The 23,693-nt window shown below is 56.0% G+C and overlaps 1 long non-coding RNA gene and 1 other non-coding gene across 6 annotated transcripts in view; both read right to left on the bottom strand.

Annotated features, from left to right (window-relative positions):
• Positions 1-6,687: 6,687 nt before the first annotated feature.
• LOC144300283 (uncharacterized) overlaps positions 6,688-23,693 on the bottom strand; it is a 32,113-nt gene continuing 15,107 nt past the window's right edge. Inside the window, exons 3-4 of one of the 5 annotated variants that reach the window (XR_013366862.1) lie at positions 22,225-22,388; positions 6,688-7,817 (exon numbers count right to left, since the gene is read on the bottom strand). This is a non-coding gene — a long non-coding RNA (uncharacterized LOC144300283). The other 4 variants (XR_013366860.1, XR_013366859.1, XR_013366863.1 and 1 more) reach the window with 4 other exon arrangements.
• Positions 10,059-10,166, bottom strand: LOC144300698 (U6 spliceosomal RNA). Its single transcript, XR_013367502.1, has one exon. It is a non-coding gene; the product is annotated as a U6 spliceosomal RNA (small nuclear RNA).

Consider the following 23,693-nt stretch of genomic DNA (forward strand, 5'->3'; position numbering starts at 1 on the left):
CTTTCCTGCGTGAAATGACTCCGCATCCTGCGTGGCACGAATTCCACAAACTGGTCGTTTATTTTAAATGAACTCGGTGCTGGTTCTGGAAAACACAGTTCCCCGATGATGGCGGAATTATGCCATCGAGCTTGCCTCTGGGACTGTTACCCATAAAGCGATGTTTATAGGTCAGGGTTTTTCATTCCAAGCTGCTGGGACTACGTGAAAGGTAAATGTCTGGCACCGGGCACGGGGGTTGTTTGGCCAACGGGGCTTTATGGCCCGTGCTTCTTAAAATCCCTTTCTCCCTTTTCCTCTTTCCCTTTACGCACCGTTGGGACATGTGGAAAACAGACGCTCTGAGCAGAGGAGACGTTCAAAGGCCTCCCTGTTCTGGGGGCAGAATATAAACAAACACGCCCGTCGCCAGTTTCCAGGTTTTCGAGTTTATTCCGTTCCCTCGGCCCCCGTTCTCAGCGCGGGCACCGGTTCCTCTCCGGGTGGGGACCCTCGTCGGCCGAGGAGCCAGTGAAGACTGCAGCTCCCTCTCTCGCTCTCTCTGTAAGGATTTCTGACCCCGCGGGACCCAAGAATTGCATTTTCTGAGTCTAGGCCCCAAGTGCTGCAACCCAGGACCTTGGCTTCCAGCTGGAAGGTCCCAAGGAGAGTGCACGGGGCGGGGGGTGCCCTCCGGACCGCGGTGCAGCTCACGGTGCTGGGCTTGTTCATCGCTCTTTCTCCCGGACTTCCCTCCCTCCTGGTTCCTAATTCTGCGCTGGCCGAATAGGGGGCAGGGATGGCCCAGCACTGGAGGGTGAAGAGCCTGGTCCCGCTTGCGCCGCCGCCACCCCCTCCTTGTAAGGACGACGGCCTCCTGAGCCCTGGTCCTGGGCACCGCGCCCTGAGAGCCGCTCCAGCTGCGGACGCTGGCACGCCCGATGCCCAGGCTGCCCTCGAGCCCGAGTCCATCCGACGCTCCGGGCAGCCCCTATGCATGGGGCCCGGGCGTCCACGGTTTCGTGAAGCTTCTCAGGTGATCGTCCAGCGCAGCCGAGGCCGAGAGCCGGTGTCTTAGGGCCCCAGTGATGCCGACGCGTCCCCAGCGGAGCCGAGCGAGGGGCCCAGACCGTGCAGTTTCTCTTCCCTAAAATGAATCGAACCAGGAAAAGCCCGGGTCCGAAGTGACCGCCTGCGGGGCCTCGGAGACATGGATGTCTAGAATCCCTGCCTTGGCAATCCTCGCCCAACGCTGCAGACTTTTAAAGTGAGAAAGCCCACGGGTTCTCGTCACTCCGTTAAGGACGTTGTCGGTCACGATCTGCCGTTCCGGGCACGCGCTCCTGTGCTTAGAGCCACGGAGCGCCCAGGACCACGTCAGGCCGACACGGAAGGTCAAACCTTTCCCTTATTCCCGCGCCCGGCTGCGGCGTCACCTACAGGCCACGGCGCTCGTCTCCGGAAACAGAACACACCGAGCAAAAGAAACTTCGGGAAACGGTGTTTCAAGCCCAGAAAGTCCCATTATGTCAGGGAACTTCCGACAGACTTGGGCGCGACGCCCTTAATTATTTTCTCCTGTTGTCGTTGGGTTAGACTCTCTGCCCCCGAAGGGCCAGTTCCCGCATCACCGCCTGCCAGGGGCTCGGCCTGGCCTCCGCCGCAGAAGACCGGCCACGGCCCAAGCCCGGGCTCCCCCAGCTCCCCCGCCGGGTCGGCTCCTCCGTGTCGGCACCACAGCCGGGGCCCCGGTCGCTCGAGAACCCCGTGCTCCGTCTTGGGTCTCGGTGCTCCGGGGGTCCCAGAATCCCGGAGATTTAGAGCCGGGACCAGAGGCCCCGCTGACGCCGACCGGCGGAGACCTGCGCCCACTGTGGCCTGGCGGGGCGGCTGTGCGGGGCGTCGGGCCGAGACCGTGGGCTCCTCTGGGCAGGGCCTGCACCGGGGGCGGTGGCCCGAGTCGGGCCCTGCTCCTTGGGCCTCGTGGGCACAACCCTCGTCCGGCGGCGCTGGCTCCCACCCCACTGCGGCCTGCAGTCACCCAAGGGGCCTTGCAAACCCCCGACACCCATCACGTCCCCAGACCCGTCAAGTCGGAGCCCAGGCTGGGGGGCCGTGGCGAGTCCCACGTGCCGCTCACAAGTCCTGTAGACAAGGGACCCCGGGCCTCGAGGGCCAGCGGGACCCCGTCAGCCACCGAGATGGGGGAAGGGGCCGCCCTCTGGGTCTCGTGCGTCCCACTCTCCCCCCGCCAGACCCCGCTGTCCCCATCGCGGGGACACACGGGGGCGGCATGTGGACGGCTCACCGTGGAACCGTCCTCCGCAGCCTGGGAGCAGCGCGGCCTCGCGGCACGTGTGCACGACGGGCGGCCACGTTCGGGAATGGCCGTCTTGAAAACACACGCACGGGTCGTTTATGGACTGAAATAAAACGTGCTGAGAAGCGTCGCCAAGTTCGTTGCGTCTTCTCGTGGGACCCCTCGGCCACCACCAGCTGGGCCGGGGAGGGGCCGCCGCGCTGCAGCCGCCGAGGGCCCGGCCTCCACCAGGGCTAAGGGAAGTCTCGGGGACCCCCGGCTCCTTCGCTGCCTCACCGCAGGGACGGGGCTGGGGATGGTCCGCGCGGGGCCCCCCTCGGGCGGGGGCAGCCTCAGCCCTGGGGGCACCCGGCCCTCCCGGGGGCCGCACACTCCTCCAAACCGGGGCTCCGACCGGGGGGTGGCGGCGACCTGGTGTGTCTTCCTCAGCTGTCGGGGAACGGGGAGGTTCACACGCAATGTCGGGTGACGGGAGATGGATGCGCAGGCTCCGGTGTGGGTGGCTGTGCTGGGGGCGGGCCGGGGGCGGGAGCCGGGCGGGGGACATGCAGGTGAGGGACCCCGGCCGGGAGGACACCGGGGACTGAGATGGGGTGCGGGGGGCGCAGGGGCCGGGAGGGCCGGGCCTAAGCAGGAGCCTGAAGGTGAGCGGACTTGAGGCCTGGGGAAGGGGTGGGGGTGCGGGGCAGGGTGAGGGCAGGTGAGGCCAGGAGCACCCAGGGCAGGTGAGCCCCGGCGCCGCCACCTCACCAGGGCGGACGGGAGGGCTGAGGGAGAAGCCCCCGGGCCGAGGGCCGAGCCGCTGCCCAAGGAGGGCTTCCAAGAGGAGGTGGCGTTCGACCCGCACCTTGAAGCCTCAGGAGGAACTTCCAGGGAGAAGAGGCAAAGCGGCAGGTGTCAGGGCGTCAGGGGCTCATGGGGGCAGAGGGGCCGGGACGCGCTGGGAGGCACAGTCCCTGCCCACGATCCCTCGGGAGAGAAGGCGAATAACACGGGGGCCTCCGGCGGCGGCTCCCCGGCTCCCCGCTGCAGGCCCTGTGGGTGTGTTCACTGGGAATAACGCTCAGGGATTTTATTTGCTGCCGGAGCCCTGAGGGGCCCTGACTGCTGGGCCAGGTGGGGCCGGGTGAGGCTAGGTGAGGGCAGGTGGGGCCAGGTGAGGCCAGGTGAGGGCAGGTGGGGCCAGGTGAGGGCAGGTGGGGTCAGGTGAGGGCAGGTGAGGGCAGGTGGGGCCAGGTGAGGGCAGGTGAGGGCAGGTGGGGCCAGGTGAGGGCAGGTGAGGGCAGGTGGGGCCAGGTGAGGGCAGGTGAGGGCAGGTGGGGCCAGGTGAGGGCAGGTGGGACCAGGTGAGGGCAGGTGGGGCCAGGTGAGGGCAGGTGGGGTCAGGTGAGGGCAGGTGGGGCCAGGTGAGGGCAGGTGAGGGCAGGTGGGGCCAGGTGGGGCCAGGAGAGGGCAGGTGGGGCCAGGTGAGGGCAGGTGGGACCAGGTGAGGGCAGGTGGGGTCAGGTGAGGGCAGGTGGGGCCAGGTGAGGGCAGGTGAGGGCAGGTGGGGCCAGGTGGGGCCAGGAGAGGGCAGGTGGGGCCAGGTGAGGGCAGGTGGGACCAGGTGAGGGCAGGTGGGGCTAGGTGGGGCCAGGTGAGGGCAGGTGGGGTCAAGTGGGGCCAGGTGGGGCCAGGTGAGGGCAGATGGGGCCAGATGAAGCCAGGTGAGGCCAGGTGAGGGCAGGCAGGGCCTGGTGAGGACACATGGGGCCAAGTGGGGCCAGGTGAGGCCAGGTGAGGGCAGGTGGGGCCAAGTGGGGGCAGGTGGGGCTAGGTGGGGCCAGGTGAGGCCAAGTGGGGCCAGGTGAGGACAGGTTAGAGCAGATGAGGCCAGGTGATGGTAGGTGAGGCCAAGAGGGGTCAAGTGAGGCCAGGAGGAGCCAGGCAAGGCCAAGTGCAGCCAGGTGCAGTCAGGTAAGGCCAGGAGCAGCCAGGTGGGGCCAAGTGCAGCCAGGTGAGGCCAGGTGAGGCCAGGTAAGGACAGGTGAGGACAGGTATGGCACAGCCACCACACCGTCCCCCACGGTCACCCGCCCACCCACCTCCCTGGTGCTGGCAGTGAGTCTCATCGCGCACGTGAGCTCAGGTTGGTGCCCTTGGTCAGAGGAGCAGGTGCTCAGGGGCCAGGCCGGGGCGGGAGCCTGTGGCAGACAGACGGACGGTAGGAAACAGGACAACCCAGGCCGGAAGCAGCACCGCGGCTTTGAGCCCCGGCCCCGCACGGACCCCCACTTCCTCTCCCTGGACCTGCCCCCAGGCCTGCCCCCACGGCCCCACCTCCGAAGCCTCGGGGTCAGGCCCCCCCAGCCCTCCCCCAGCCGAGGGCTGGCCCCGCTGCGGCACCTCGAGCGTCCCCGCGTCCTCCGGGCGGCTTCACCCGGGGCCCTCCTGCAGGGGCGGCCACTGGCTGTGTCCACTGGTTCACCTGTTCTCTCCCCAGTCTGCCCCCCGGCTCCCACGCCTCGTCACTCCACCCGCCCTCCGTCTACACTGGCCGATGCAGGGGATGACTCCCTCCTTGTCTCAGGTCTTGAGGTCACCCCACATGTCACGTCCCTGCCCTGAGGCACCGTCCTGGGTCCCCGCCCCGCCTCTCCCAGGCCTGGGGGCTGCGCCACGTGGGGCTCCGGAGCCGCCCCCCCTCCTGCTCCTGTCCCTCGTGCAGCTCCAGGCAGCGGCGTCTGCAGTGCTCGATGTTGGTGATCATCACGGAAGCGCGCGTTTGCTGACTTAACGTCCCGGTTTGGACCGACCCACCCCGCGGGCTGTTAGACCGAGCGCCCCGGGCGGCCCAGCAGCGTCCCCTTAGGCCCGGGGCACGGGGTGGGGCGGGGGGGACACCCGCCTGGGCCAGCGCACTGCCCGCCCCGCCTGCGCCCTCCGCCCCCACACACCGCCACCCTGGGCAAAGCAACAGCCCTCACTCTACTATTCTTGTATTTATTTTTTAAATTAAGTCTTTGGGACTTTAATCCCAGCGCAGTTAACACAGAGCGTCATCAGTTCCAGGTGCACGAGGCCGCGTGGACGCCGCTCATCCCCCTCCGAGGCCCATCCCGTCCCACCTCCGCTCCTCTTAGCAGCGCCTACCTCCCCGTGGTCCTGTAGCACCCCCAGCACCTATTTTCCTTCCCTGTCTTTCCGCCTCTCCGTGGCGGCAGCGGCTTGGGCTGGTTGAGTTTGCGGGATCCAGCGCGGTGTCTGGGGTGCAGCAGGCGCCTCCCAGCCAGGAGGAGAGTCTTCCTGAGGACGGAACGGGTTGGCACCTTGACCTGGGGTTTCCTGGACCCCAAAACATGGCCCGGCCTACGTGAGCGCGGCGTGAGGGCCCCACGCTGGGTGCTCGGCACTGGGGGTGCTAACCACGCTGCCCCCCTCCCCCGGGGCACGGTCCCGGCGGGAGGCGCCGCCTTAGTAGCTCGGCCGCCAGCGAGGCAGGGGCGGTCCCACGTGCAGCGGCCGAGGTCAGGTCAGGTCGCACGAATGGGAAAGTCACGTGTGTCCAGGAGCCTCGCGTGTCCCTCCAGTGAGACCCTGGAACTAAGCGAATCCCCCTGCTGGGCTGCTGGGTCATGTGTGTAAAGCACGTGGCGTCTGGAGAGCTCAGTGCCCCATGAGTGTCACTTGTGGAGCCACTTTCAGGGCAGGTCGAGGGGAGCGGCTGTGGGCAGAGTGGCCCGGGGTGCGTGGAGGGGGGTTTCTCACGGGCAGGCCCTTTGCAGGACACTGAAGGTTACGGGTGACATCGCGGGAGGGCCTGGGGGGAGAAGAGAGAGAGGCAAGGCTGCGAGGGCAAGGACGAGCCAAGAGGGCCTGAGGATAAGGCACAGTGGCCTCAAGATTTGTTCAAGGACCCGACTCCCCAGGTTGACCGAAGGGGGGATGGACCCACGGGTTTGGAGCCTGAGGATGTGAAGGTGCAGAGATCTGCTGGAGGGAAGCGGCCTGTGCTCGCTGAGCTGAGAACCTGAGTGGTTCGGGACTGCTGGGGGGCAGGGGTGTGGTGAGGAGAGCTGGGGATGCACTTTCCTGGAGCGAAGTGCAAGTGCGTGTGGAGTTCCCGGGTGCACCTGCGGCGGTGGGTTGGGGGGACGGTGAGGAGACGGGATCACAAAGGGAAGTGAGGAGCAGCGCCCGCCGGGGGCCTGGGTGGTGGGAAGGGGCCTGGTGGCGGGAACGGGGCAGGTGGCGGGAACGGGGCAGGTGGCAGGCACAGGCCGGGTGGCGGGAAGCTTCAGGACACGATGATGCTGTCGCAGTTCCAAGCTGCTGGCTCCGTGCTGCGGCCTTGAACGCCGCCCCCGGCTGCGCAGCCTGCCCCCCCCCCCCCCCCCGCCCCAGCCTGTGTGAAGGTGGCGACCTTCTCGCTCTCCTGGAGGGTTCGGGGTGGCCTGAGGGCATGACTCATCCCCCCGGTAGGCACAGGCACTCTCATTCCACCCGGTGCTGCCTGCACCATGCACACAAGCCATCCCACGGAACATCCCGTCCTTGCTTTGTAGGTAAAGTGCACTACCCCGTAGGGTCTTTGAGGTTCGTCCCCCAGGGCAACGCTGAAACAGCTCTGAACAGTAAGAATCATAATTTCAGCTGGAGATGGTGGGATGAGTCGGCTGCGCTTGCCCGGGGATCCTAAAGCCACCGGGGGACACGCGTGGGCCCGACCCGCACGTACAGGTGGACGGTCCACCTGGGGTCGCGGCTGAAATCTAGGTCACGCAGACGTGACTGTGGGGAGGACATCGGGGACGCGCTTTCACACTCGACCCAAGACGTTCTCACAGAGTCCGACGGCCGCACGAGGGCCGAGCACCCGGGGTCCACGACTCCTCCCTCCGTGTGAACGGGTGAGCGCCGACGGCTCATCCTGCGGACCCGCCGGGCCGGGCTCAATCACCGAATCGGGGTTTGGAAGATGGAGTGGATTTGTCGTCCGGGTATTTTCCTTTAAGGCTCCGATTTCCCTTTTAGGAAGTTAAACGTGAAAAGTTTGAGGCGGGAGGGGCGTAGCGTCCCCCGTCCTGTCGCACCGGGCAGTTTCACGGGGACGCTCTCCTTGACGCCCTAGGCAGCAGGTGTATTCGCCAGGTACAGCGACCGCTTGCAGTGGCCTCCAGGGCCGAGGAGACCTTTGGCACCCCTGGGTGTGGGGCGTCCTGCTGACAAGCCTCCGCGGTTTCAAAAGTGCTTTGTGGGAATACGGGGAGCGTCAGTGAAATACGCCAGTTTTTCTAAACAAACGTCATCTTTGAAAAAGTTGCCGAGTGACACTGCTGCGCAACTAGGGCCTAGTTCAGCAAAAATGTAATAATTTGGGCGCCTGAGTGGCTCCGTGGTAGATTGTCTGCCCTCGGCCCAGGGTGTGACCCCGGGGTCCTGGGATCGAGTCCCGCGTCGGGCTCCCTGCATGGAGCCTGCTTCTCCCTCTGCCTGGGTCTCTGCCTGGGTCTCTGCCTCTCTCTCTCTCTCTGTGTGACTATCATAAATAAATAAAAATTTAAAAAAAATACCAATACACCAAATACAGCAAATAAATACCCAGTTAAATCAGATTTAAAAAATGTGTGTTTTTTTTTTTTTTGGAGTATAAATATGTCCCGTGAAATATCTGAGACATACTTACATTAAAAATTGTTATTTATTTGAAATTCAAATGTAGTCAAGCGCCCTGTGATTTCTCTGGCAACCTGATCTCCTGGAGCCAGAAGGGTAAGAAGGGGCTGTTGCAGTGAGCTCAGGACTGCTGCCTCGGGAGAAGGCGACTGTCTTCTCTCCTCTAGCACTTCCTTTTAGTGCTACTGAGACCTCCTGGGAAGGCAGCCGAGGCCAGCAGAGTTCCTGATTTTAAAAGGAATTTGCTTTCTGCCTCTTTCTTTAGATTCTTCTTCTTTGTCACTGGCTGGTGTGGCTTGAATAAGCTTTTCCTTGTGTTGCAATAAAACCAAAGGTGCAGATGGGAGCTCGGGGGGGGGGGGGGGGGGCGGTGGGGGGGGGGTTGCAAGTGCCTGCCTGCGGGTCTGTGCTACTGAGACCTACCTAGCGCAGGGAAACACGACTCCCCTCTATGACCTCACTGTGCTCATCTCAGTCCTACACTCAGTTTTGGACTCAGAACTGTCTGCCTCGCTTTGCTTTTCTTCATCCAGAGGTTTAGCTCTCTTGGGAACGCAGGGTGGAGGTTTGAGAAAACCTAGTCAAACCTTAGTAATAAGCAAAAGGGTTATTTCATGACCTTTTGATGTCATCTAGTCATGCTACTTAAAATGTAGTTTGCTGACTAGCAATGTCACCTGGGAACTTGCTAAAATGCGAATTCTCAGGCCAAGCCCAAGACCTACTAAATCAAAATTTCTAGGAGCAGGGCCCAGAAGTCTGTCTTTTCATATAGTCTGGGAAGCACTGATCGGAGCAGTTTGCCCAAGGGTCCTCTCCCTCTCTATGGGAATGCAACATAGTTTGTACCGTTGATTTGGGCTCAGACCTTGTACAATACTAGCAAGATGGTGACGATTTTATTTCCTGCCCAGATAGAAAGGACAACCCTAAATATTATGGTTTTACTGCCTTCTTGGCTATAAACCAGTTTTGCATCTGATTTTGGAATCTTACCTCAGCTCTCCTTGCTTCCCCCACTGACGACAGAAGTCCTATTTTCTCATTTTCTCTTCTGATCCAGCATTGCCATCTTCCTGGTTCCCTCATTAATGAACTAAATAAAACTCTGACATGTGCTTACTTATCTATATGAAAATCAGGTTTTTAATATTTTGGGAATTACACTTTGACAGAAGGATAACTGAGAGAAGACAGGCCCCATGTCTTCTTCAGACTCCTGGCTGACTACTGTCACAACACTCTGTCTCCATCTATTTATTACAAACAACAGAAGCCGATCCAAATTAGCATAAACAAGAAGGAATTCATTAGAAGCCCGGAAGGGTCTCATGGGACTCCGTTCTGGGAAAGATAGCCAGGCCTCACACTCCCCCACTCCAAGTGCTCTCTCTGGTTAGGAGCACCACTCTCTGGCTTCATTAAAGATTGGTTTCCCTGTTTACTTATCAGCCTGAATGTGGTTAAAAACAGATCTCGATGATCTTCCAGCCCCAGGATCTGACTCGTCCCTGACAAACCAATAAATCAACTAGATTTGGGTACTTGCTCACTTGCTGGGGGAGGGGAAGGACCACTCACCAGAAGCTGAGGTTAGAGTAGATATTCTAAGAAGCACCGATGGGCAAGCGTGGCAGATTTATCTTTGACATTCTGCCCCTTAATAAAACTGCTTTAGAGAATCAGGACAGAGAGACGATGAAAGGGGTGTTCTTGCCAGGGCTCCCTGCCTTAGACTTGAAAGTGGTCTTGGGGCCAATTTAATCCAAGCTATCCCTGAGGCCTAGCAGACGGGAAAGCCCCTCGGCTTCTGAAAAGAGCAGAGTTAAGGCTGAAGAAAGAGAGGATGATTTTTAATTAAAACTCTTTGAATTGAGAAAGTCATGTCACACTGGCATGCATTTTTAGCCAAAATACTTATAACAAATAAATCTCTGAATTTCATCGCCTTAGTACAAGTTTATTTTCCACCCACAGTGGTATAAACATAAGCGGGTAACCCTGATCAGTGGGTAAGAGTTCTTTACTTTGCTTAGGTCTTTAAAATTTCTCATCAGTAATGCTTTGTGCATATTTGTTAAATTTACAGATATTGGAGGATTTTGAAACTAGTTTAGGAATCATATTTTTACGTGTCATCCTTGCGCAGGGGCCATGCTTAATCTTCTCTGTATCGTTCCAATTTTAGTATATGTGCTGCCGAAGCAAGCACAGGAATCATATTTTTAAAAAGAATACATTTTCTAATCATTTCTTGCAAGTATTTGGAAATATAACTTGTTTTTTTAGATTGATCTTGGCATATTTATCTAACAATCAGACTAAATCCACTTAGTCACTTAATAATTGATAGGTACATTCTTTTGTATTTTCTACATGATCATATTGTCAGGATACCTTTATTTCTAATTCTTATGCCTTTGTCATCTGGAGGATAGTCAGATAATAATTATGGTAGAACATTAGTGAATTAAGTATTCTTCTTAAGAAGTTAAAAAAGAGGAGTGAAATAAACTCAAAGAAAGTAGAAGGAAACAACAAAGATTAACGCAGGAAATGAACACATAATCAAGAAGATCCACAAAGCAAAAGTTTTGTTTTTAAGACTAATAAAATTGACATTCTCTGCAAGATTAATAAAAGAGAGAGAGAGGAGGGCGTGATCCTGGAGTCCCGGGATCGAGTCCCACGTCGGGCTCCCTGCGTGTATCCTGCTTCTCCCTCTGCCTGGGTCTCAGCCTCTCTCTCTCTGTGTCTCTCATGAATAAATAAGTAAAATCTTTAAAAAGAGAGAGAGAGAAAGAGGAGGCACAAGTTAACGATAGTAACTGACTTTCTAACGTAAATGTAAAAATCATGTAATGTAAAAATGTAAAAAACATAACTGGATATATTAAAAAGAAAATACCATCTTTTGAACAACTTAATGCCAACGAATTGAAAAAAAAATTAGATAAAATTGAAAATCCTAGAAAAATATAAAACCCCAAAACTGATTCAAGAGGAAATAGAAAATGTAAATAGTTCCATAATCAATAAAAATAGTCAAATAACAGGAAATATCCCTACAAAAAAAAAAATAATCCAGCTCCAGGCAGTTTTGCTAAGTGATATCAAACATTCGAGGAACAAAAAGGTCAATTTTATAAAAATTATTCCAGAACATGCGAATGTAACCTGTCTTAATACCAAACTTGGCAAGGATGGTACAAGAAATGCAAATTAATACAGTGTCATTTATGAACACAGATACATTCTACACAAAAATATTAGCAGACTTAACTCAGCAATGTGAAATTTAATAATATATCATGAATAAGCTGTAATTATCCACAAAATGTGAAGTTCTAACATTAGAAAGTTAATTACTATGATTCACTATGCCTCTTCCAGGAGGATACAGAGGTCACAAGGAGCGCGAAGGTCATAAAGCTTCAAGGGCCCCTCATGGGGTCACCAGCTCTATGTTCCCATGACTGTGTTTGTAAAAATATTTTAAATAGTGTTTTAACCACAATAAATTAAGACCACTGTCTTTTGCCTGTCGTCTTGGGTCAGGTGACTTCATCACAGCTGTGAACTCCGTGGGATCCCGCTGACAGGACAGAGGTTAACGAGGACGTATCCGAGTGTGGTTTAGTGGGATGTACGTGGTTTCCAGCCCCCTGAACCTATAGTTGGGCTGGTGTTAGCTCCCCCCCCCCGCAAAGGACTTCCTGGAAGTCTCCCACTCACTGTGCTGACGCAGTGAAGTGACACGGGGTGGGGGCCGGAGGCGCTGACGTTCTGCACGAGGCCCCAGCTCCCACTCTGGAACTAGGAGGAGCTCAAGAGACGCAAGGCTCCAAGCGTACCCAGTGCAAGGCTGCGAAGCATTCTTTGAATCATGGATGGATAAAACTGTAGTTGGAGAATTCTGTGCTAATCATCTTCGTCAGAAGGGAAGTTCTCTGCTGTCGGAAACGTACTTGGGAAGGTAGCGTGGACACGGATAAACAGCCCTTACAGTCTTTCATATTATGACGGAAAGCCTCAAAAAATAGAATTTAGCCTGAATTCCTGCGTGTCCTACAAATGCTGAGCCCATCCTGAATGTGAAGTTGTGTTTTCTGCACGCATATCAGATTGTGCTTTTGTGCATCTGATCTATCCGGTTCTGAGGAAGCCTGCTGGTTGCAGAGGAAACAGCATGCAAGCAGCAGCCCGACGAGACGTGTTTCCCTGAACAAAAGCCCGACCCAGATTCGTCTCTGATTCACTGTGCAGCATAAGAGTAATTCATTGCACAAGCATGCAGCTCAATACAATAACTTATGAAGCTGAAAGTAACTTTTCTATACCATTAATAAATGTTGAGAAAAAATATTTTTTGCTAAAACGCTGAATTTTTTTTTCTCTTTAGAAAAGATTACACAATTGTTATTGTATGAAGAGTTAATCAGAGCATATGGAGTCCAAAACTGTGTGGGAAGGGTCTTGCCCTTCCCATCTTTAAAACTTGATTTCTTCAGGACGCCTGGGGGGCTCAGCGGTTGAGCATCTGCCTTAGGCTCAGGTCGTGACCTGAGGTCCTGGGATCGAGTCCCGCGTCGGGCTCCCTGCCTGGAGCCTGCTTCTCCCTCTGCTGTGTCTCTGCCTCTCTCTGTGTCTCATGAATAAATAAATAAAGTCTTTAAACAAAACAAAACCAATTTGATTTCTCTTTAGTGAAATGAGGAGTTTTGGATTAAACAGATTCTAAAGCTCACCTTCACTTGATGATTTTATGAATGTGCATTGCAGAGTCAGCCCAAACCTGAATATTATTTATGAATAATATTGTCACCACCGAGCTGTTCCTGCTCCCCAGGAATTTATGGCCCGGTGAGCCAGGATCGGCCCTTGGTTTGTTGTGACAGGGCCACGTTTGCTGGGAGCTCTGTTCCTTCGTTCCCAGGCCGAATCCTGGGCCCAAGGAGCCCCATTTCTGACTGCTGAAGTTTGGAGGCTGTGCCTGAGCATGTTGTCGTGAGGACGCTGCTCCATTCCAGCAGGAGTTACCGGGCCTCTGGTTACGTTGCCATCGTGGTCTCTGTGATCCTCCGACAAGTCCTGCCCGTGGGCCCCGTGACGGAAGGTACCCCTGCCTGGCAGTCTGGGCCGTGACACCATGATGCCATGACTTTGCTTTCATGGACCCTAACGTCTAATAGGATACCCTGTTTGATGTCTGATTGCTCTGAAGGGACGGTCTAGGACGCTAGCGGTGACTTCTGCTGAAGGGATGATGCTTATTGTCACATGGGACATTGGCGTGACAGTGCTCTGCAGTTCTTTTTGCTAAGGAACCATTGTCCATATAAACGTCAAAAGCAAAATTTCCATCAACCAGCTAACGTTCATTCTATGATAGAATAGTGGCGGTGTGTGCTTCCGTGGACACTTCTATTCTTATTTCCGTGCCTAAGTTAACCAATGGCTGTTTCTGTTCATTATTCCTCTGCTGGTTTGATTCGCATCCCTTCTTTTCCCGACTTTAGGGTTTGAATCCGATTTCTGAATTCAATGGGGAGATTCTGGCCGTGTCAAAATGGCAGTTTTTGAACCTGGCAAGATCATAATTGTTTTTGGGTTCAATTCTGATTTCCAAAGACAACTTAAGGAGGTGTCAACAGCCCTTCATAAGGTCAGTTGCATAAGCAGGTAATTAGTTTGAGAACGGAGTGTCAACGTGGATAAAAGCTGCTAATTTGGTGATTCTTAAAGCTGTTTGAGCTGAGGCAGACACCTCTTAAATAAGACTCTTGTCTGCTATGGCTGTTTTTGAAGATTACACGCGAGTCAGATGATTCATTCACTAATCCCCTCAATAAATATTTGCTAAGGCACAGGGCGAGAAGCCGCTGACCATGTCACAGAGACGCTGCAGCTGTGCGGACCGAGGGTTAGCACGAAGAAGATGCAAGTTACGGGTCACCTTGACCCAGAAGAGGAAGCCCTGCCTCTGGAGTTCCGTTCTGAGGCTGGGACGCCGATAGATGGTGTTGATCTACGCTGGCTTGGCAGACGCTTAATGGCGCAAGAGGGAAAAAAAAAAAAAAAAAGAAAACGGCTCAACACCAGTATGGTCCTTTGGAGATCCAGAAACATCAACTCTATTTAAGGAAGAAAGTAGTCATTTGGTTGATGCTGCAGAGGACTAAGTCACAAAACCAAAAAAAAAAAAAAAATTACATGCAGCTAAAGGTACAAACTGTGCGGTCACGTGTAAGTCTCTTCATATGGGCAAACCATCGCTCCACAGATGGGTCAAATTACTAGCATTGACACAAGCACAGTTCTAGAACATGCCACTAATTCAACCACTGAAACACTCAAGCAATAGCTTTCACTGGCGCTCTGCACTCGGCCTTGCTGCGTGCTGCAGACTCAGAGAGGAATAAGCCGCACGGAGGCGGGTGTAGGGGCCGGTAGGTGAACCAGCACTACGGGACAGCTGGGAAAGCCCAAAGGCCGAGTACTCGAAGGCGCTGGGCACAGGGGTGAGGCCGTGGCGAGGAGGGACGCGAGGAGAGAGCGCATGGCTGACGCCGTTGACAGCCTATCCCTCGGCCATGTCCCCGCTCATCCTTGTCGATGGGAACTTGCTTAAGAAGAGGAAGAATGTATTCAAAGAAGAGGGGCTCCCCCGTCCCCCAGTCACACGGAAACCATAGCAATGCTTCTCCTTTGCCAAGGATTTCTCCAGGGGGAGCGAGGAGCCTAGACCCCCCTAATGGGCCCAGCGGGAGAGTCTGCTGGGAGGGATTTCCCTCTCTGATAAAAGATGTCCTGGGGTGGGGGGCAGGGGGAAGCTGTTATTTCTTTCTGCCTTTGGATGTGGTTTCGTGTGGATCTGATGTTCCGAGTCGAGGCCTGCGGTGTGAGACCACGTGGGGAAAGCCGAGGCACGGAGGAGGCCGCCGACGGCGCGGACATGGGCAGGCTGCTGAATTAACTTGCTCGGGGGCTGCCTGCGGTGCATGGCCTGCCAGGAGGATTCCAAGCCTGCGTCTTACCGTCTTGAATCTCTAGCTTGAAGCTGAAAGCATCCTGACTGGTACGAGAGGCTTCCTGAAGCGGGTTCTGAGTGGAGTCCTGAGAAGAATGCAAGAGACGTCACCAGACAAAGAGGTGGGTCTGGGAGGGACTCTGGGCCTCCAGCCGGGCCTCATCTGAGGAAGCACGAGCGCTTCAGTAGGGCTGCGGCAAGACGGGGAGGGGGGGGGGGATGCGGGACCTCGTGGGCCACCAGCCAAACCGCATTGTGTCCCGACACAATCTGGGGCGCCCGGGGTGGCTCTTGGATTTGTGTTTTATAGCGAGGTACAGGTTAGGGGGTTTGGGACGAAACAGGATGCGTGGGATAGTCCAGATGAGAGACGGGGTGGCGGGGGCAGGGGCTGCAGAGCCGGCTGCAGACTGGGCCGGGGTAAACGTGGGCGGGGGCGACCCAGGGGGGGGAAAGGCCAACTGGTGGGCGTCTAGGCAGGCAGAGCCGAGACCGTGTGCTCTGGGGAGGGGTCTCGCCTGGACAGATCGGGGGTCCTCAGCAGAGGGATGCCGCCGAGCCTCGTGGTGGGCGCATGGTGCGCAGACTGAGCTGAGATGCTTCTTTGGAAACACCCGCACCGTAGAAGCAAAAAGGAGGAAAAGGTAAGGAAAGTGGGACAAAGGAGTCAAAGAGGCACCAACCAGAGCACGGGGGTGACGATGGGACACTGGAAGCCGGGGGAAGGTCGCTTCAAGAGAAGAGAAGGGGCAAGAGTGTCAGGATCTGGAGAAATGCCAAGTGAGATGGTCCCTGAGAAAACCCAGGGGGTCTTAGGGAATGGAACGCACTCCCGGGGGGAGGGGACGGTAGGCCGGGGCTTGTGCTGTGGCCGGGGACATGGAAGGCGACGGTGCGGGGACCCGTGTGAGTTGTGAGCTCTCAACCTGGCTGTGCCAGTCTGCAGGTCTCAGTCCCCGGGAATGTGGTTTAATGGGTGTGTGGCTGTGCCGGCCGGGGCCTGGGCTGGGGGGGGCAGGCATCAGCGTCCCCAGTGATTCTATGGTGCATCACATTAGAGACGGCCTCTCCCGAGGACGAGGACACTGGGAAGCAGGAGCAGCGGCTCGGAGATGCTGCCTCCCCAGGGAGGAGGAGGCCGGGCCGCACCCTGAAGGCCTGGGTGGGTGGAGGGAGAAGAGGCCCCAGGCGTGAGGAGGGTGTGTGCTTTGGAGGAGTCGAGGAGGTTGAGGGAGACTCGTCTCATTCCAGTCTTTCTCGTTGGGTCTCAAGGGCCGAGGAGCTCGTCTGCGTGATGATCTGCCTGATGACTGTTCTCCGGCGTGCGAGCGTCCCCACCACACTACCTGCCCGCGTGCTCGGCCTTCGGTGGCATCTCTTGCTTTCTTCGGGGTTGTTTGAACTTGTTGGTCTGTCTCCTGTTTCATGAGGGCATCAAATTTTGTCTGTTTTTTTTAAATTTTTATTTATTTATGATAGTCTTACAGAGAGAGAGAGAGAGAGGCAGAGACACAGGCAGAGGGAGAAGCAGGCTCCATGCACCGGGAGCCCGACGTGGGATTCGATCCCGGGTCTCCAGGATCCCGCCCTGGGCCAAAGGCAGGGGCCAAACCGCTGCACCACCCAGGGATCCCTGTTTTTTTTTTTTTTTTTAAAGTAGGCTCCACATCCAGCGTTGAACTCCCGACCCCGAGATCAAGAAGTGAGCTGAGATCAAGACTCAGATGCTTGCCCAACTGAGCCACCCAGGTGCTCCAGACTTTAATTCTCTGATGTGCCTGCAGCCCCTACATCGGCATCAGCCCACCACGACCACCTACGGGATGAAGGGATGGGCGTTCACATTGTGCTGGGGCTGGTATTCCAGATGGGCTCCTGGCTCTGCAATGCCGCAGAGCTGCCCCTCCCGGTCTAGAGCTTAACCATCACGCGCTCCATCGTGAAGCCAGGTGTGTGCACCTTTTTGATACTCTGGACTCCGTAAGGAAGGGGTTTTGTCCAATCATCCTCGGTTCCCATCATCACCCTGAGCCCATAAGGGCATGTGTTCATTCAAAAAAACACAGGCTGAGCATTGCTAGCTCTGTGCTAGGCCCTATAGGTACCATTTTAAGTAAGATCCAGTTTCTTATCTCAAGGGTTTACCATCCAGGGAGGAGGCAGACCTACAGGCAAATAATAAACAAACGAGCAAGTGCCAAAGTGGGATCTGTGCAAAGGACATGAGGGGGGCCCGGTGCAGGTGGCTGGGAGGCTGGTCGGGGAAGTGTCCTCAGAGGGGCTCCCGCTGGAGTAGGGAGGTGGGGGCATGCGGCTGGCAGGAGCGGCTGCGGGGGCAGGGTGGTGGTGCTGGCAGGAGAAGGGCGTTGGGCAGAGGGGAGAGTGTGTCCATGAATACAAGGGGGCATGTGACGGTGGGGGTGGAGCCACAGCTGACGTGGAAAATACACCCACGATTTACCATAATCAGAGCCGGGGACTCACACTTCACTCTGGCGGCTGAAGGCAGAGAGTCAAGCCCTTCCCGCCTGCGGACGGAGGGAGCCCGGGCCCAGGGCACAGAGCCCGCGGGGAGGTCCCCGCCCTGAAGCTGGGCTCTGCTTCCTTTGTTCTTTGCAGTTGATCACGGTGGTGGCAAAGGTCTCATTTTTCTCTACCCTAAATCCCGCATCTGTTGCCTGAGACTGATCTGTATGATTATGCCCTTGTTTTAATATTGATCTGCTTTTACGGCACGAGATACTTTCAAATGATAAAACTTGCTTTCTTTGAGATAAAAAAAAAACGGTAGGAAAGGAAATGGACTATAGTGTCTATAGAAGGACGGAGGAAATAAACATTTTGGGATAAACATGGCCATTTTCAGTCTATTGCGATCTCTTGGGGGCATTTGTGTCCAAAAGGCCACTCTGTACGCAGAATGAGCAGAAACGTCTGGGCTGCAGATACGGAATGCTTCGGGAAAGACGTTCCTCTTTCAAAATGATCAAATTCAGAAGAAAGAGAATCGAAACTAAACCCCGTCCCTAATCTGTGCTAAGAACCACGTGGCCAGGGTGTGCAATTTATAAGTGAAGTTATCGTTGGCTTCTTCCACCACCATGATTGGCTTCCTCAATGAAAGAAGAGCCACTTCCCCAGGAGTACCTCCTCCCTCCAGCCTCCGTCCCGTTTAATTGGTTTTGCTGTTTTTTCCTGCGGGAAGAAATGGAGAAGAGGTTGCGGGATGGCCCAGGAGAAGCAGAGCCCCCCAGATTTCTCCCTCTTTAAACAGAAGCAAACAAGCAGAAGGTGTCTCGACATTTTGTTTTAAATGTTGTAAGTTGGCTCAAGTCATTTACCTCCCTTCGCGGCGCCACCTACGCCAAAGAAAAGTATGTCCTGTATTTCTTGCCAGGGAGGGGAAAAACAAAAAAAGTCTTCAAGGGCTTGATAATGCGGTGGGTCAGAAGCACATGGACGTAAGCGGTAGGCGTCGGAAGCCTCCATGAAAATCCCGCTGTGATCACGATGCAGGGCCCGCCATTCTGCCGTTGGGCCTAGAATTGCTGTGCGATCCGTCGCCCTGGGAAAGTACGGAGATACGCCAACATTGCAGATTATTCTGATCGAGGGGTGATGCCCACCTCGGTTGTTAGCGGCTGGACGGCAGAGCTGCCTTACGCTTCCCAGGACACCTGCTTGGCTTAAGCACAATCTCTACACATGGCAGGCGTCTCATGAGCACGCGTGGAGAGCCGGGCCTACACGTGGTCAACCCCTGGCACCGTAAGAGGACGGTTCACTCATCAAACAAGTCTTCGGCTAAGAACACTGGAGCACGTGGTTGAGACGTGCTTGTTCCGAAGAAGGAAAGTCGGGTTGATCCGGGTGCCGAGGGGCACCTGAGGCAGAGGAGGGAGCGGGATGCCTGGGACCCAGGGCACTTGTACTAGAGACGTAATGTCAACCACCTCTGTCATTTGGAAATTTCTAGTAGCCCCATTGGAAGACATAGAAGCAACAGGTAGAGTTGATTTTGATGTATTTAACCCAACATATTAGAGATTATCGTCTGAACGGGTAATCGGAATAAAAATGATTAGTGAGATATTTTACTTTCATTCTCATGCCGAGTCTTCAAAATCCAGTGTGTGTTTTAATCTGACAGCAAATGGCAGCGCAGAAGGGCTGTGTTCCAAGTGTCGAGCTGCCGCGCGTGGCTCAGGTCCCGCAGAGCGCCCGGAGGGCCGGGTGCAGAGGGGCGGCAGGGAGGGGGCACGCAGCGGGGTGCGCAGGGCCCAGGGACAGGAGGAGGGGCAGCAGCAGGCCGGGGAGGGGCGGTTCCCTCAAGGCCTCTCCTTCTGGGTCTTCAAGTGAATTCATCCAACCCGAATTCCCCTGGTTGAGTAAGTCTAAGGAAGGACTAGACAACACCGAAAGGGTCGCCTCTTCTCTTCTGGAAGGGCGAGCGGCCGGGCCCTTGCCCCCCGAGCGGTGGACGTCGCAGCATTCCTCCTCCTCGTCAGGCCCCAGGCACCACGCCCCATCCGACGTGTATTTCTCTCCCGGGGAATCGACTGAAACTCAGACATTTTGGGACTGCTTTTCTACTACACCCCTTCGGACCCTGCCTTGGGAGCTCCCCACGCTGAGGCCTGGGAAGTCAGAGATGAGGCTCTTGCCGGCCTGCCCTGTTCTAGAAGAAGTTTTCCGTCTTCACTCGCTTCATCCCACCTCACTGGTTCCGGGAGCGGCGCAGTCCAACCCGGGAGGCGCAGCTCCATCAGACCCACAGCCCGAGGCCTGCACCTCATCTGTGTTTTGGTCCCGCTTTGCTTCTTTGTAAGAGGCCTCCTCTCCATTGGGTCTTTCCATGGGTTTCCTGGCCACGTTCTTTCCCGTCACAGGCCTTTATCTGCATCTTTACCCACAAGGATGGTTCCACCCACAAACCCACCCACTAATTCACCCACGGACCTTCCCCTCTCAGTACGTCCACAATCGCCGTCACCCTCCAGCAGATGGGCCACCACCTCCTGCCCGTCGTGTGTCCGGTCGCTCTTACCAGGGACTCTCTTCCGAGAGTTGGAAGAGGACGGCTCGCGATGCTTTCCAAACCCGGGATCCCTGAGCAGGCGCGGGGAGGGCTGGCTCTTCCTCCTAATCTTCTCTTTGCGAGCACCTAGGTCTGGGCGTGTCTTATTCCCTTTAAACCCACTACCTTGTGTCTAAAACCCCAGTTGTGTCCCTAAGGAGACCTTCCTTTCCCTCTTGCTCAAGCCGCCCATCTGCTTTCATTGGTCTTTCTCTCTGTTCCTGTTTAGACAAAAGGACAAACGCATATGTTGACGACCAGTCCAGTTCCTCCTTGATTTACGGAGCAAACCTGTCTCCACGATTACGCCTCTTAAATTGCCTTCTTAACTCTTGGGTTGATAATGATTTCAATGAGCATTTCGAGGTGGGGAGGGGGATTCTTTGATCTGTTTTATCTAAATCCAGGAAGACGGAATATTCTTCTGCAACAACGGCTTCTATTCCCCTTGACATATTCATTACCGAAACCAACCTCCCTTTGGGAGCGTCGCCTTGAAGCGTAAGGCGACGGCCGGAGTTTGTGTAGGTAACAGACTCAGGGCAAACCCGAGGCTAAGAGCTTCGCTGCCATTATTTCACTTAATTTCCAGGATAGCCACTGAGCTAGGTATCAGTAATATCCACAGAGAAGCAAAGGAAGAGTCAGACTAAGCAACTAGCCCACGTCATGCGAGTAATAGGAGGTGGAACTAGGATGGGAATGCAGATGTGACCCAGAGGCAGTGCTCTCATCCTGGGCCCCGCACCCCTTAGGAGGTGGGCCGCTGCCCGTCCCTGCCTTTTGATTTAAATCCATATTCCTTGGACACGAATCTCACGAGATTGTTGGCTTCCCTTTCCTGCTATGCGTCCAGGATGCATTCCCTTGCAAACAATGCAGTGGAAATGGGTAGGAATGAGTGGGATGAGTAGGGAGTTCCAGATGGAGGTGAGAAATGCCGAAATGATGGGTCGTGTCCATAAATCGGCCCATGTGTATGGTTCTTGGTGACAGACACCCGTTTGCCCCACGGCTGAACCGTTGGCTTTGGCTTTGCTGAGCCGTAGTGGAAGCCAAACTGCCTAGTCCTGAATCGGCGACCCAACAAGAGGGGCTGAAATGATGAAATCAAGCCAAATAAAAATCAAACCCCGTGCGTTGCCGCAGTGGAAGAAGAAGGGCTGTCACGTGCCCGTTGCTGAATATTTCAGGGATCATCGTTGCCTGGGAATGGAGTTCCAGTGACTGAAAGGCAGAGGGATGACGGCCTTGATGCGCTGCCCGTTAATCCTGCTCATCCTTCCGCCAGGGAGTTAACGAAGCTGAGGTGCGAGGGATTGTTACTGAACAACACAACATCCGCTTTTTAAGCTCAAAGTAAAGCAGAAAAGGAAGGTCCCCAAAGTCGTGAAGGATAATAGTTCAAGCTCGAGAGGGATATCGAAGGCAGGTTGCTATAAACCTTGACTCGACCCTGCTACTGATGCAGACCGGCCTGTGGATCTTTTGAGATTTGTTACTTTTTCATGCGAATTTGAGATCGTGCAATATGAAAATAATAGCAAAGCCTCCCTTTAGGTTCCACATTTTGGATAATGTAAATTCCCCTCATTTGTCGTGTTCCCAGTGGGAAATGGATAGCTCACTTGAGACGGATGAAAGGACTGTTTACAGAGGTGTGGGCAGGGTGCAGGGAGACCTGCAGGGACAGGAGAATGGGGACGGCCGCCCTCGGGGGCTCGGGCCTTCAGCCGGGGACCCCGCTGAGCAGTGCGGCCCAGCAGGTGGGCCCCCAGGAGTCGGTACCCTAACTCTCTTTTCCATGTCCCTGCCTCCCCGCAGGTGCTGCCCACGGGTAGGACTGGCTGGAAGCCAGAGGCAGGGGGACTTGCTGATTCAAAACCATGGATCGACTCCCTGCAGGGAGCGGGAAGATCCCCAAACCAAGCCAAAAACCGGGCCAGGAACCACAGAATTCCACAGCAGCAGCAGGGCGCCCTCCCCAACCCTCGGTCGGCCCTCAGGACGGAATCGGACCGATCGTGAATTACGAGATGCTCCCAGGACACGTGCCTTCCACTGAATTCAACCTCCCCAGGCCACCGTCGTCTCCAAAATACCATGTAGGTTTGGGGTCTTTCTACCGGAGATTTTAGGCTGCAAGAAAGAATTCCTTCTCACCTCTGCTTATGCAGCTTCCATGTGCTTGAAATGATCCCTGCGGGGCTCAGCCGTTTAGCTCCTGCCTTCAGCCCAGGCTGTGATGCTGGAGTCCCGGGATCGAGTCCTGCATTGGGCTCCCTGCATGGAGCCTCTCTCTCCCTCTCATGAATAAATTAAAAAATCTAAAAAAAAAAAAAGCCACAAAATTAAGAATTTTTCTCAATACTATGGTTATTTTGGGGGAGGGGACATGTCCGGTGCTGCGCAGCCTTCTCCTCTCCTTCCTAGAATTGACTGGTACTCCGAGAAATTAACTTTGAACAGAATTCACAGCATTTCCCCCCGCTGGCTGCAGAACCTGGGCCAGGGTGTCACCTGCCACGACCTCGCCCGCTGCTGGCCTAACGCGCGGTCCTGAGAAAGGACTCCATGACCATTTCTTGACTAAGCGAACAAAGCTCTTAACACCTTGCATAGCTCGAAACCGAATCGTGCCTGTTTCTAACCCTGTTCCCTGAGCCATGGTGGTCGCGGGCGTCAGCATCGCCGCCGTGGTACCGCGGCGGCTGGACAGTGGGACCGCGGGCCTGGGACTGGGCATCTGCGATGAGTCCCGCGTGCGATCCAGTCAGTAAGAGGTCTTCAAACGGAGTTGCTGCCAGTCACAGTGTTTCCCTGAGACCCAAGAAAGTCACCTGTCCCCTCGGATCCCTGTGAGTGCACGGCGCTCGGTATCCCCGGCCCGCCAAGAGTCGCCGGGCGCCCGTCCTGCCAGTCGTCGGCCTGACTGCAAATGACAAGGCTCAGGGGGCGACACCGAGCCCGGGGTCCCTGCTTCCCCGCCAGGACCAGGCTGGGGGCGCGGGAGGCCGGGGAACCTCGTTCACTCGGCTCTGCCTAGAGGGCGGCGTCCCCGCGGCTCCATGAGGCTCCATCTGGGGCGTTTGTTATCCCCGGAGGTCACAGTAGTAGGGAGAACAGTCTTTTCTCTCTCTCTTCTTTTTGTCCTGATTTCCCCTTTACTTCAAGGTCCTCTCCTCTGCCCAGTGACGTCACTGGAGCTTTGGCCTCCGGCCCGGGGGTGCAGGTGTTAGGGGGGCTCCCCCCGCAGCCACTGCTGGCTCCTGCTGCTGGGTCACCTGCCCGGGCCTCTGCGCCCGGAAGGGAGATGTCTGTGCACATCCCCCTCCTCCCCCTCCTCCCCCTCCCCTTTGTCTCCCTCCCCCTTCCCCTCCCCCTTCCTTCCTCCCCCTCTCCCTCCCCCTTCCCTCCTCCCCCTCTCCCTCCTCCTTCCCCTCCCCCTCCTTCCTCCCCTTCTCCCTCCTCCCTCTCCTCCTCCCCCTCCCCTTCCTCCCCCTCCTCCTCCTTCCCTTCCTCCCCCTCCTCCCTCTCCTCCTCCCCCTCCTCCTCCCCATCCCTGGCCTCCCCTTTCATCCCCTGCATGTCTGAAGCAGGCGTGTCCAGCCGGGGCTGCCCCGGGGCCTGGG

This window comes from Canis aureus, chromosome 28 (genome assembly GCF_053574225.1).
Source record: "Canis aureus isolate CA01 chromosome 28, VMU_Caureus_v.1.0, whole genome shotgun sequence".
NCBI lineage: Eukaryota > Metazoa > Chordata > Mammalia > Carnivora > Canidae > Canis > Canis aureus.